A 12,936-nucleotide genomic window follows, 5' to 3' on the forward strand; every position below is an offset into this window, starting at 1 on the left:
CATTTTCTCAGTACCAGGAAATTAGTGGCTCAGTCACCAGAGCCTCTGAAGCTGGTCATTACTAATCAGTTGTTTACAGCAAAGAGATAGTTTCTTCTCCTCCAGTGTTTTCTGGGCCTGAAAAGACATTTCCTGGAATCCTGACTGAAGTCAGTGTGTGCAGTGGGCTGGTGATTCGCATAATGGCTGGCCTGGGGTAGCAGGTTGCCTCAGTTACAAAGAAGCACGGGTGGCGTGAAGGCAGAGCAGAGAGAAATGGAGAGCCCTCACTTGACACCCTCTGACCTCGGCCAGTGGAGCTGAATGCTGGAGAGCTGGGACTGAAATTGCAGTCACTTTAGATTATTTGGAGTGAGGAGAGGCAGGGAAAAAAGGGTCTGTTGACTACAGGAAGCTGAATTCTTCCTCTGCTGAAAAGCTTATTAATGGAAGGGGAAAAAGCAATTACTTGGCTTTTGCTAGTTCTCTGTGGCAGGGATTCAGGGCTGCAGCAGCCCCTTGGACCTCACCCTGGATCCAGAGTATCTCTAATGGGCACCACCCCAAGCCATTTGGGGGCAGTACTTCTGGGATTCCCCCTCTTCCGGAAAGAGTGTGGAGGCAGGGGGTGGAGAGAGAGAGGGAGAGAATGAGAGGGAGAGGGAGAGAGGCAGGCTTGTCCTGTCTTTAACGTGATGGTTTTCCTTTGGGTACCACGTTGCCAGTGGCAGGAAGTTAACAGGGGACTGTTTGCTTAGAAGCATGCATATCTGTGTTCTTAGGGGCTGATTTTTGGTTCATTTTGGTTTGGGTGAGGCCATTTTTATCCATGCTGTGCCTTTTGTCTCAAAATATAAAGCAAAACCAGAAGTCGCTTTGAACAACTATGGTACCACTATTAGAATCCATTTGCCTCAATATCACAGCTTTCATTGAGGAAGATTCCTGAGGAGCCCGCGTCCAGGGAGCAGGGTGCCAGGCCTCACCTTTCAGTGCTTGTCTGCCTGCGTGAGTGTCACCATGACCGCTTGTTCCCTCCATGGCTGGTGCCCCTTGGCCGCCTTTGGAGACCCTCCTTTGGGCTTTCTCACTGTGTGGCCTTGGAGCCCTTCCCTTCTTTAGGCCCTGGTCTCCTAGTTTGTAGAATTGAGGTGCTTCCGCTCCGCCAAATCTCTCAAAATAAAGGCAGATCCCTCTGATGACCGGGTTGCTGCAAACAGCCATTATTTCTCTTTCCCAAATCTGTTTTACTCGTGTTCATGCTTTTATGCCTTCTCCTTGTCTGGACTACCCTACCTATTTTATATTTTATATATTTACATTTATATCATTTTAGAATTTCCAAAGCACACAAATTTTTGATTTCACTACCTTAATTGTATCAAGCTAAATTTTATACAGCTCGATTTTTTAGTCCATTGACCCATTTTTGTCTCCGTTCTTCAACTTCTTTTTCTTTAAGGCCCAGTTTCTGTCATTTCGTTTCTCCTAGAACAATTCCTGTTCTTTCCAACCTGTCACCAAAGTGTTTTAGTAGTTGAGTCAGTTCACAGACTCTTTTCAAAAATTGAATTTTTTCTGCCATAATGTGTATTTAAGATACACTCTTACCTAGGGTTTTTTTTTTTTTTTCTTTTTTTTGGAAAGTACCTCATTGGTTACTGTCTAAATCCTCCTCTTTATTCCGCCTCCTCTTCCTCCTTTTTTTTTTTTTAAATTTATTTATTTTTGGCTGTGTTGGGTCTTCGTTGCTGCGCACGGGCTTTCTCTAGTTGTGGCGAGTGGGGGCGACTCTTCGTTGCGGTGCGCGGGCTTCTCACTGCGGTGGCTTCTCTTGTTGCGGAGCACCGGCTCTAGGCACACGGGCTTCAGTAGTTGTGGCACGTGGGTCAGTAGTTGTGGCTCGTGGGCTCTAGAGCGCAGGCTCAGTAGTTGTGGCGCATGGGCTTAGTTGTTACGTGGTCTGAGGGCTTCTTCCTGGACCAGGGCTCGAACCCGTGTCCCCTCCATTGGCAGGCGGATTCTTAACCACTGCACCACCAGGGAAGCCCTCTTCCTCCTTCTTATGTTTAAAGATGTTGCTCCGTAAGTGAGGAATCATTCACTTTTTCTTCCTAATCATTGGACGATCTAATCTTTAATATTGCGTTGCATTTTAGCTACTTTTCATTCACACCTTTGGCTTATTTGACTGCTTTTCTTGCTGTAAATAGTGGCCTTACAAAATGAAGCAAAAAATTTTGCTTGGTGAGGGTTCCTTTTCCTTATCTGCTCTACTTAGGGTCCATATTCACTTAGAAAAAATTGTCCACTTTTGAAAGTTTGAGGAGGATTCTAACTTAAGGATTTCCCTGTGAGAGGTTTCTGGTACTTTGCTCAGTTGCGGTGTGCACACAGAAGAACTTAAACCTCCAAAGTTGTTTCTTTAAAATGTAAATGTGGGCTACAAACTTGTATATCTCCCTTATTCCTACCTGTCCCAAGAACCAACTCTTTGTCACAGAATCGCGCTTTCTGCCCAGGTCCTCGATGACTTTCTCATTTCATGGCAACATTTTCTTTCTCTTTGGTTTCATGTTTTAGTTGTTAACAAATGTTCCCACCATTAAAGAGAATGGGTGTGAGTCTAGAATTTCAGTTCTTTGTTTGCCTTGATTGTGACTGTGGTTTTTTTGTTTTTTGTTTTTGCCTTGAGATATATTGCAGGATAAACTTGGGGGTGTGTGATGGATGCTTTGCTTTTCAAAGGATACCAGGCTGTTCTTAGGTCTAAGAAACACCTTATGGGAGGAAAAGCTGAATAGTTGCTTACAGGGTCTTAAGGCCGAGACTGAAATACAGTTAGCAGCTCTGGCAGGTTTGAGGATGGGCTGCTGCAGCTGAGATCCCTGCGAGAGGGCAGGTGTGGTGGCGGGGAGGGGTGGTATCATTTTGTTAAACCGTAGAAAAGGACCATTTCATTGTACAGGATCCAGATTTTTAAAATATAGTCTTTATATTCAACCATTGGCATAACTTTGGAAGTTTCTAAAAAGGCGGAAGAAGATCCAAGAATTTTCTTTCTCCCTTTGGGCACAAAAGAGCTATATAAGGTGCATGTTAAAAATGACCACAATTCCATCTGCTCTTTCTACCATTAATGTGGGAAAGCTCTTGAACACACAAGCCTTTGGGTTTTCTCTTTACCTCAGCTTCCTGCTTCACTTTCTCTGCAGTTTCCTAGGAAGTGTCAAGTAAAACATGTTGCTTCTGCTGCCCGCATTTGGGGACTTGATGGTTTTGGGCACTGGCCCAGTTTTTGACTCTCCACGTGAAGGTGCATCCTTCAGTGTCTTGGGTGTGACCGTAAATGCTCGAGTCAGAGGCAGGTTCTTTGCCGCTTGTACCAGGTGGTGAACGTGAACACGTGGTAGTCACCTGAGGACTCCCCAGCGTGCTTGGAGGTGTAATACTGCTCTGGGCCACCACCAGGTTCATGTGCGTTTCTAGCGCTGCATTCTGGGATGTGTGAGGCTGTTAACGTTTGCGGTGACCTTTGTGTAGCTTGGGTCTGGCCAAGGGAGGGCAGGGTTAGCCAGTGCTTTTCTGGGTACAGCATTGCCTGAAGTCAGCCTGATGTCTGTTTCCCAGATTTGGTTTGGAGAGTGTAAGCCTTTGTTTGTGCTTTGTTTTTATGAATCAGCTGGTTTTACCAGCTGTGCATAAAGTGGCCTATGATCATGCAGAATGAAGCTCATTGACAGCCACCCCTCACACTGCGGCCCATGGATGGGAGCGGACTAATATTTCTGCATGCATCCCTGTGCTTCACAGGGCAAAGCTCTTTTCTTAATAGGCTACAGACCCTTTGGACGGTGTGGCCATCAGTGAGGCCACAGAGGGGCTAGAAACTCGAGTCCCTCATTTGTGTGTCCTGTGACTCAAACCCCTGGTGTCATGATTTTATCTTTCTCTGTTGAGTGCTAATCATTTGGCGAAATGTTTACCTGTTACAGAATGTTTACCTGTTTCTCTTTCAGTTTGCTTTTTTGCATGTCCTGTCCCCAAATATTCCATCTTTCCCTTCGGTGCTGTCATATCGTGTCTCCCCCGCATTGTGACACCTCGGGTCTGCACGGCCACCCCCTACCCCCCTCCTTGCTATCATTCCCGTATAGATTGCGTCCATCAGCATTGGCGTTCCCGTTACCAGAGCCCTCCCACAAGGTTTCACTTATACCCATTAGGTTCTAATCACCATCATCTAATATCACTTCTGGTACATCCCGTTCATTTCCCATACACCTTCATTTGTATACAGATGCTTAAGTACACTTATAGGCCTGCCTTGACTTTTTTTTTTCATCTATGTACTTCCAACATTTTCCGAGTAAAAATAAATAAATTAGGGAACACATCATAGATTTTGTTTTGTTTTGTTTTGCATTAAGCATAAGATCTCTCTCTGACAAGCCCAGTCAGTTTTGACTCGGAAGGTGATACCAGCCTTCTTTAATGGAAACTGTTAATTTTTTTAATTTACACTTTTTCTATCACTCATGTGTGTTTATCTCTCTTGTCTTCTCCCCTCTAACCATGGAAGCCTGGCAGTGTTTATTTCAAACCGGGTGTTACTGAAAGATGGATGCTTGTAGGGACTGCTCAGTCCTCACACCTGGAATGCTAAAAAGCTTTCAGGCAGATCTGTTGGGTTGAAAAACGTCCCTTTCTGTAGAGGAGGGGGGACGAGGGGGGAAGCGGTACCCCACCAGAGAGGCTTCCCTTCGTCACCCCCATGTGGTCGTGACCCCCCAGTTCTGACTGTACATCCAGACACCTTAGATGATGCTTTCAAATCCACAAAGCGGTTTATTCTGATGAGCAAACTTAAGAGGCCATTCTTCCTCCTTCAGGACCCTCCTTCTGCTTGCCCTGGCTTTTTCGCCTTTGCCCATCAAATATTCTGCCGTTAAGACGTCACCATTTACTCTCTGGTGTCTTCCATTCTCTCTCAGTAGCACACTGAGTTAGAATCAGTACTTTTCTCCATGACTTTGTTTTTAACGGATGGGGGAGTGGGGAACCACCCTTCTTGGTTTCAAGGACCTTCTATTTTGCTCGCCTCTTCTTTCCAGAACATTCCAGTTTGCTGTGAGGTTAAACTGTGCAAAATACTGTTTGAAAGAAAGGAGAAAAAGAGAAAAGGACTTGTCAAAATGCATTTGTTAGATCACGATTTAAATGAAGTACAATTGAAGGTAGTTTTTGTCCAAAGAAAGGAAAAACCCCTGCAAATCCGCTGAGCTCCCAGAGAGCGCACCTCCTTTGTCGTCGCCCTGACATTGAAGTGTAATTTTTCATGGTTATTTGGACTGGAAAATGGGGGGGGGGGGAAGGGGAGAGATGGGCCTGCGATTATTTCCCATAAATGACAACACAATCACATCACGCTCCGCTACAAACATGCTCGGGGAATTTGCCTTTTTTACATTTCATGTGTGGAAGTAGCAGCAATCACGGCTTTGTAGAAATCCAAGGGAATTAATCCCCGCTGAACCCAGTGCTCTTCAGATTCTTGGGACATAGCTGGATTTCTGGTTTAGTGTGGATTCTGAAACCATTTCAGGGCTTGGGTTTGTATTTTACAAACTGGAACTCCCATCTTTCAGTTATTTAAAAAAAAAAAAAAAAAATCTTCCCGGGAATAGCCACCAGGCGAGTCAGCGACATATTTCCTTCCGTTGTGCTTTGTCACCGCACATTGGCTTTCATCCTTTCTGCACTTCTGCAGGGGGCAGCCCAGGTGCTTTTGCTGAGAACACAGATAAATGGAACCGTTTGCAATACCGGCTCTAGGTGTTTCCTCCCTTTTTCTCCTCTCGTGACCCCACCCACCCCCTTAATTCTAGCACGGTTTTGACAAGCTGTTCAAATGACCCAGTGGCTTTGCCCGGAAGAGGAGAAACGGCACGCAGGAGGACAGCTCAGAGCAGGGCGGTTTTCTCCGGGAGGCCCAGGCGGGCTGTGGACCCGCAGAGCGCTCTCTGGTGCCCACGCTCACGGCAGAGGTGAGCTGAGCGGCAGGCAGATGCAGAGGCTCTCCCAGGCGTGCCTCGTGGTCCGCTCTTTCTCCGGCAGGGCTGCGCACACCGGCTGCAGCTTCCCAGGCCCCCTCAGGCTGCACAAGCCCCATTTTTCTTGTTTCTATCAACAGTGGCAAGATCTTCAAATATACAAAAGCATAAATGTTCTCTATTCTCCAATTAGTCATTTTAATAATACCCGGCCTTGCCTTCAGAGTGTTGATTCTTTTAGCCTGGCGCCAAAGCCAGGGGCAGTGGGGTGGGGGCGGGAGAGAGGGGCATGGCGGGCGCGAGGGGCCGCTTCCCGCCCCCCCCGCCCCCCCTCACTTTCCTGGCTTTGCCCCGTGTGCCTGCAGAGCCTTCGCCCCGGCCCCGTGCCAGCGAGGCTGGCGGGCCTCCACCGCCTCGCACGCTCTGTCCAGAAACTCCAGGCATGGCGGCCCCAGGTGTATTTGGTAAATGAACACCTAGCGGTGAAAAGAATTCTTGTGGTAAAATGATCACTGAAGGGATCCACGTGAGAAAAGAACATGTCAGTGGAGGGTGGGAGTGGGTCTGATCTTTTCCAAGTCCCCTGTTCCTCTCCCGCCCACACCCTCTTGCCTCTCAGAGGACTGAAATTCTTTATGCATGACATCTTCAAGAGGGCAGTTATGTTTCAAACAGCTGGTTAGCACTTTGGTCACGTTAAAAAACAAACAAACATCCCCTGGGGTGGGGAGATCCCTGTGGGGCTACCAGGCTAACCCCTGACCGTTCACTCCAGCTGGTGGAGAAGAGTCCCCAGCAAGATGGCCTGGCCTGGTGGAGAGCTTAGACGGGTGAGGAAGTGGGAAACGCCGGAGACGAGGGCGACCTGGAGGGGGAGACCCACCTCTGCCTGTCCCGTGCTCTGTGCCCCAGACCTGTGGGAGGGTTTGGAGAGGCCAGGCAGGCGGGAGTGCAGGAGGTCAGAGTGCCTGTCATCTACCTGGACAGCATACTTTTCACCGAATGCCTTGGACTCTGTTAGTGCACTGGAGTTCTCATGTCTGCTGGGGAAGAAATGGCATCTTATCCTGAGAAGGTAGGAAAATATTACACTTCTGATGCATAAAGCAGTGCCCCACCTTCCTGCCCTCATCCTTCACCCCTGCAAGGATTCCTGCCGGGACTGTGAGAGTTGTATCTCATAGTGTTCCGCTCACCAGTGTTGACTCGGATCCTGGGCCCTTCATGTTGTGATTTGACTATTTCTTCAATTAATCTATACCCTGTTCAGATGTAGGAAACGGAATGGGCAGTGTTTGCCAGCAATTAAAAATAATATTCAGAGGATTACCCATAAAGGACTCCCAGGGAGGTGTATAAGTTCCCTATTTTATGTGCATGGTGAGAACATGCAGTCATCTCCACCAAGATGCTAAGGCTGAGGACTGGTGTGTTAAAAGAACAGTTTGCATTTGTGGTAGGCAAAAAGTACCTTGATTTAAGGGAGAATTTCTGGGGCTGTGGTAGTGTCACTCAGAAAACCTAATGGCTCGAAGCTACGTCTCAGGCAGTTTCCAGCCACGTCATCGGGGCTGGAAAGACACCGTGGAGCAAAACCGCGGCATTAACACGTGAGAAAGTGTGTTTGAGAATGTTGCGGAGTAAATTATTGCGTCCTGAGTCTGGGAGCCGCTGTGTGTTTGCGGTATAGTCCAGAGCACATGGAGTGTCACCTACTGATAGGACCTGCAGTCACCGTTCAGTGAGACCACACTTGCCAAAGTGTCACGAGGGAGACCAGCACAGTTAGCGGCCCACCCCCGTGGGTGTGGCCACAAGCGCATTCACCTCTCCCTCTGCGGCCTGGAGAGGGAAGGAGAACTAGGGTGACGAGCTGGGGGCAGCAGAGCTGTCTTTCTGTCACCATGGCAGATCACATCCTGTTACACGTTACTCTTGTAGCAGAATTCTAATGCACTGGATCTTATTCAAAATAAGTGATCTAGACCTTAGCTGTCATCTTTCATATTGTAGGATTTGATTTGACCTCTATTTGCAAAGTAAAGCATACATACTTTGTAGAAGTACGTCCAGCCATTAGAGGTTTCCTATGGATAACAAGAGGCCAAGAGGGTTGGACAAGCTGGACTGTTCGGCCTTCGTTCTCCAGTTGTTAGGGTCAGCACTGCAAGAGGACAGCCGATGTAGGCCAAGGTGTCCTACAGTGAGTCTCTAGTTACAGGAACAAGGAAACAAGACACGGTCGTGGAATCCCTCCGCCACCACCATGGAGGCTCCTGCAAAAGTAGCCGCCACCCTCCGTGTCCCTGCTGGTCAGAGTGTGCCGGGCCTTTCCCGCCCACTTGGGCGGTTGTCCTTGGTTAATTAGGTTGAAAATGGGGAAAGGAAGAGCTTTAACCCTATCTTCAAAGTAAGCAGATTTGTTATTTTGTTTTTCAAAGAAGAAGTCCGATACACAATTAAAACTTGTTTCTGGTAAACCTCATTCCAGGAAAGATGAGCTTTTAACAAAAGGCTTTTGACAGCTGCAGGCTATTTCATTTTTTTTAATGCCGAATGAAAAATCAATACATTTTTCTGGGTTATACATATTCAGAACAGGCCTGATATTTCCATTATAATGGAAAGTGGGTGTCTGTGCACATCTCGCCTGTCAGAGCTGCACTGCCGCATTTTCCAAGCCACTGCTAAATATTTCAAACCTGATTTGATTGTGGTTCATGACAGCTAATGTTTCTCAGCTCTTGAGCCTGCCGACAGGCAAACGCACTTTAGCTTACCGCCCCCCGCCCTCAAACATTGCTCCCCGCAAAGAAAAGGGAAAGAAGAATTTCATTCTTCAGGGATCCCAGACTGGCGTATTATTTAAGTAACGCGGTCGCCTGAGCCCTGGGTACGGACACCCTGGTTCTTAGGAGAATTTCCAAATTTCTGCCCTCGAAGCCCAGTGGGGGGGCTTTGCCAGGTGTGGGGGAAGGTTTAACTTAGTCCACATTATCCCGTTAAGAGTTAGGAACAGTTAGGACTAATCTCAGTCACTGATGGACTCCCCTTCCTTCACGTCTGTAAGTGACTTGTAAAGTATGCCCAGCGGACACGGACCTCAGCCCTAGTTATTTGGTGAACAGTATCCTTTTTTAGCAACTGTCGCGTTTTTTTCTGGGTGCCGCACTCGGAGTGTGCGCGGTGGTGGCGGGTGCTGACTTTGCACTGATGCCACCTCTGTTTTTGCTTCTGCCTCGTGCTCCTTCCACAGACCAATTTCCAGGTTGTTCATAAAAATCATTGCAAATCCCTATGGGGTTGCCAGTTGGCGCACACACCTCCTTCCGGAGCCGACGTCACCACAAATTGGGAAGTCATGCAGTCACCTTCACCAACGTGCTAAGTGTAAGGTATGTTAAGAGAACAGTTTGCGTTTGGGGTAAGCAAAACCACCTTGACTGAAGGGAAATTTTCTGGAGCTGTGGTATCATCACCCCCGAAACCTAAGCTGTCCTAGGAACCCTTCCCTTTTAGAATTGTATTATCTGCTGAAATTCTTACACCTGAGGGCTCTGCCCTTAACCAGGAGACACGAGCGAGTGCTAGTGAGCGCTGTATGGGAGAAGCAGTTGTAAAAAAAAGAGGTGGTGACGGAAATAGATTTTTTAAAGGCCTTCAGCCGGTCTTTTACATGGAAGTTGAAGGCAGAAGGGACACCAGACTTCACAATTATTCAAGATGTGCTTCTATTTCCCTAACCCTTTACCATGAAAGTATAGCCCAACAGGAGGGGTGCCCGAGTTTGAGGGCTCCTGTGGGGTGTAGCCACGAAGCAGGCGTCTGCGGTGGGGGTGGTGTGAGGCGCCTCGTCTGGAGTGTCCTGAAGAACAGACCTTCGGCCGGAGAGGTGCAGGCCCTGCTGCTTCCTGCTAGAACCGGCCGGGCGTGGGGAGCAGAGATGACCTCCTCACCCCGGCCCTGGCTGCGCCCCTGAGAACGCATTCCTTGTGTGTTCCGGTTGGGTTCTGAAATAGTGTTCAATTCTTTGGGGAGAAGAGGGTTTTGATTTTTTTTTTTTTTGGCCTGAAAACTGGCACAGTGGCTGTTGTCTGTCTTGGGGAAGGGAAGTCACTTTGTCTTCTGAGGGAAAAACAGGATCTTCCAGATAAAACCGGATTGTCGTCCATCAGGTCTTCACTTGTTCCCACCATCTGTCAGTAGCTGATATTATAGGGGAAAAAAACCCCCAGACTTCTGTAATGACCCCAGCCAGTTGCCATTGACTTCACAGGGGGAGAAAATGTATTCTGTGGTCGGCAGGGAGAAAGCCTCCCCTCTACTCTGTGCTCTGTGAGTGCGTGGGTATCAAATCTACATTCCTAAAGGGGACGTGGGCCACCTAACCAGCCGTGGGAGCTCAGAGTGTTTCAGAGCTGGATGCCATCCTGCCCCTGGTTCCCACGTGTTCTGGCGTGGGGAGACTCAGGCCCTGCCCGTGGGTGCCCAAGGCCCTGGTCTTAGTGAGGTTACAGGAGGCTTTGGGAACCAATAAAACATACCCCACCTACAGAGCACTGTGGGCCCAAGCTGTCCAGACGAATTCATAGTTTATATCTCTGTTTTTGAATCGTATCTCTACCTTTATTGGTATTCAGAGCTCACAGTTTTCTGGTTACTGTCAGCCTGGGCTTTCATCCATTTTAAAGAGCTGTTTTTTTCCTCTTGCTGTTGATGATGATGGTATCAAGACAGATGGTGTAACTGCTTATGACTGTCCTATTTTATTTCCCCGGGACTAGACAGTTCACTTGAAGACGTGTATTATTTCCACGTGCTCAGGTTAGGCGGCCCAGACGGTGTCTGCCTCCTGCAGCTAGCTGCCCTTCCAGGCCTCGCCATGCAGAGGGCGACACCTGTAGGTCCCGTGTGGAACTGCAGGGGAGCACCTGCTTGGCTGAAGGGGACCTGGTTTTCTAGCTGGGGGTGAGGACACTGATCTGCTTGTGAAGGAAGCTGGCTTGTCCAGGAGTTTCTCAATCATTTCTTCTTCCACAAGGCATATAACAGCTTTTTGGTGTTTAATATATCATAAATGATAATACTAAATCTAAAAACTTAAAGAGAAGAGGACTTTATTTTTAAATCTTTAAGAAAAAAAGGAGAAAAAGAGAGAAGCAAAAGAAGTTCCTGAGTCAGCCTCTATCCTCTGCCCTCTCACTGGAGCTCAGCTGCCTTCACTTTTCTGCTTATAGCAGGGCAGGGAGGGAAGAAAGCAAAGACCCAACTAGGCTCATAGGACGAGGGCTCTGGGAATAGTCACAACGGGCCGTGCGGTTTCCTTGCTCATTGCATGAATCATATGCTCATTCTTCAGTCTCTGTCTCTGGATAGTTTTGTTCAGGAAGGTTCAAAGAACTGAGGTCAGTGCCAGAATGACCATGAGTTCTTAACTCTCGGCTTGGGTGGCTGCAGCCCACATAATACATAGGAGAGAGGCACCGGCCTTGGAGCTAGCCTCCCAGTGGGTAAGTTTTTTCCGTCCTCTGCAGAGCAGCGCCCTCAGACACTGTTCATCGCATCAGGGTGTTCCCTGTCTCGTAGGTGTCAGACTCTCCATCTAGGGTGATAATGTGTGTGTGTCCTGGAGAGGAGGGCCCGTTGACTCATCTCTTTGTGTAATCACATTTGATTAATGTATGGATACATACAGATATTTTGTGTCATAGGATATGTTGGGGCAGTTGAGTATGTTTTAAGAGACCTGGCTACTTTGGGTAGACCCAATTTGATATTGATTGACTGAATGCTGGTATAACCTTTCAAAGATGGATTTTGTAATTACAGTGTTGAATAGTTTTATCAAAAGCCTAAAGATGTGCATTGAACATCCTGCCTGGACATAATTAAGACAGTACGTATAGCATATTGTGTAACTTGCTTATTATAGCTCAACTAACACCTCGTATATATTTTTTTCCTCCACTAAAGGATGTACCGTGTTAATATGGTGCTGTATATCTGACTGACTTCAAACCAGGTTGCCTGATTCTTCTCTGTTTGAACTAGGGGTGGGCGTGGGGAGACTTGATGTTAACTTGACTGTGCAGTGAGACAGAAAGGCAACATAGAAATTATTTGTGGAAGGCTCTTAGTTGGAGAGGAAAATAAGCAGTATCTCCTCTCACCCATGTTCCCCATGACTGCCTCATACATCCCCTCTTGGTGGTAATGAAGACATGTTCCCTAATCCCTAGTTCCGTTTTCCAGCTCTTGGTCTTCCAGTGTCTTTTGGGGAAGAGTTAGGAAAATCTGGGTCTAAATAGATACTTTCTTCCTCAAGTGTTTTATATACCCTCTGAGGTCAATTTACTTTGAACTCTTTTTACTTCCTTTGTGAGATGAGATTTAGAAATTATTTTCTGGAGGGTCAGAGGGTATTACACCTTGAAATGTTGAAAAGTAGAGTTGGGGCTAGAGGGACCTAGGGCGATGTTGGAGTAACTCCAAGTTCATGGACCTAGATTGGACCATCACCTCTGGTCCCGTGGATCTGGTCTAGCGCTGGCCTCGGGTGACAGACGTGGGTGGCTGGGTTTCAGTGTCTCTACACTCAGGAAGTTGAGCTCTTCAAAGTCTCCTGATAATTTAATCATCAACCCACCTTGGTTTGCCTGCCTTATTCATTCATTTAGCCCATTCTTAATGAATGTTGTAGATAGTGATCCAGAGGCCGGTAGATCAGGGGAGAAACGTCTCACTTCCTTTCCCTCAGCATCCAGAGAATCTCACCCTCTTCGTTCCCACTCCGGCAAGCAAGTGGCATTTTACGTCGTGAGTAACCTGATGTTGGAAATGACCATTCTTCTCCCTTCACTAAAGTACTGTGTGCTGAGCTGGAGAGAATTTCCTTGGTTCGTTT

The 12,936-nt window shown here is 47.5% G+C and overlaps 1 protein-coding gene across 1 annotated transcript in view; it reads left to right on the top strand.

Annotated features, from left to right (window-relative positions):
- ZFHX3 (zinc finger homeobox 3) overlaps positions 1–12,936 on the top strand; it is a 165,478-nt gene that overhangs the window by 102,013 nt on the left and 50,529 nt on the right. The window lies entirely within an intron of this gene.

Source organism: Phocoena phocoena, chromosome 20 (genome assembly GCF_963924675.1).
Source record: "Phocoena phocoena chromosome 20, mPhoPho1.1, whole genome shotgun sequence".
Taxonomy (NCBI): domain Eukaryota; kingdom Metazoa; phylum Chordata; class Mammalia; order Artiodactyla; family Phocoenidae; genus Phocoena; species Phocoena phocoena.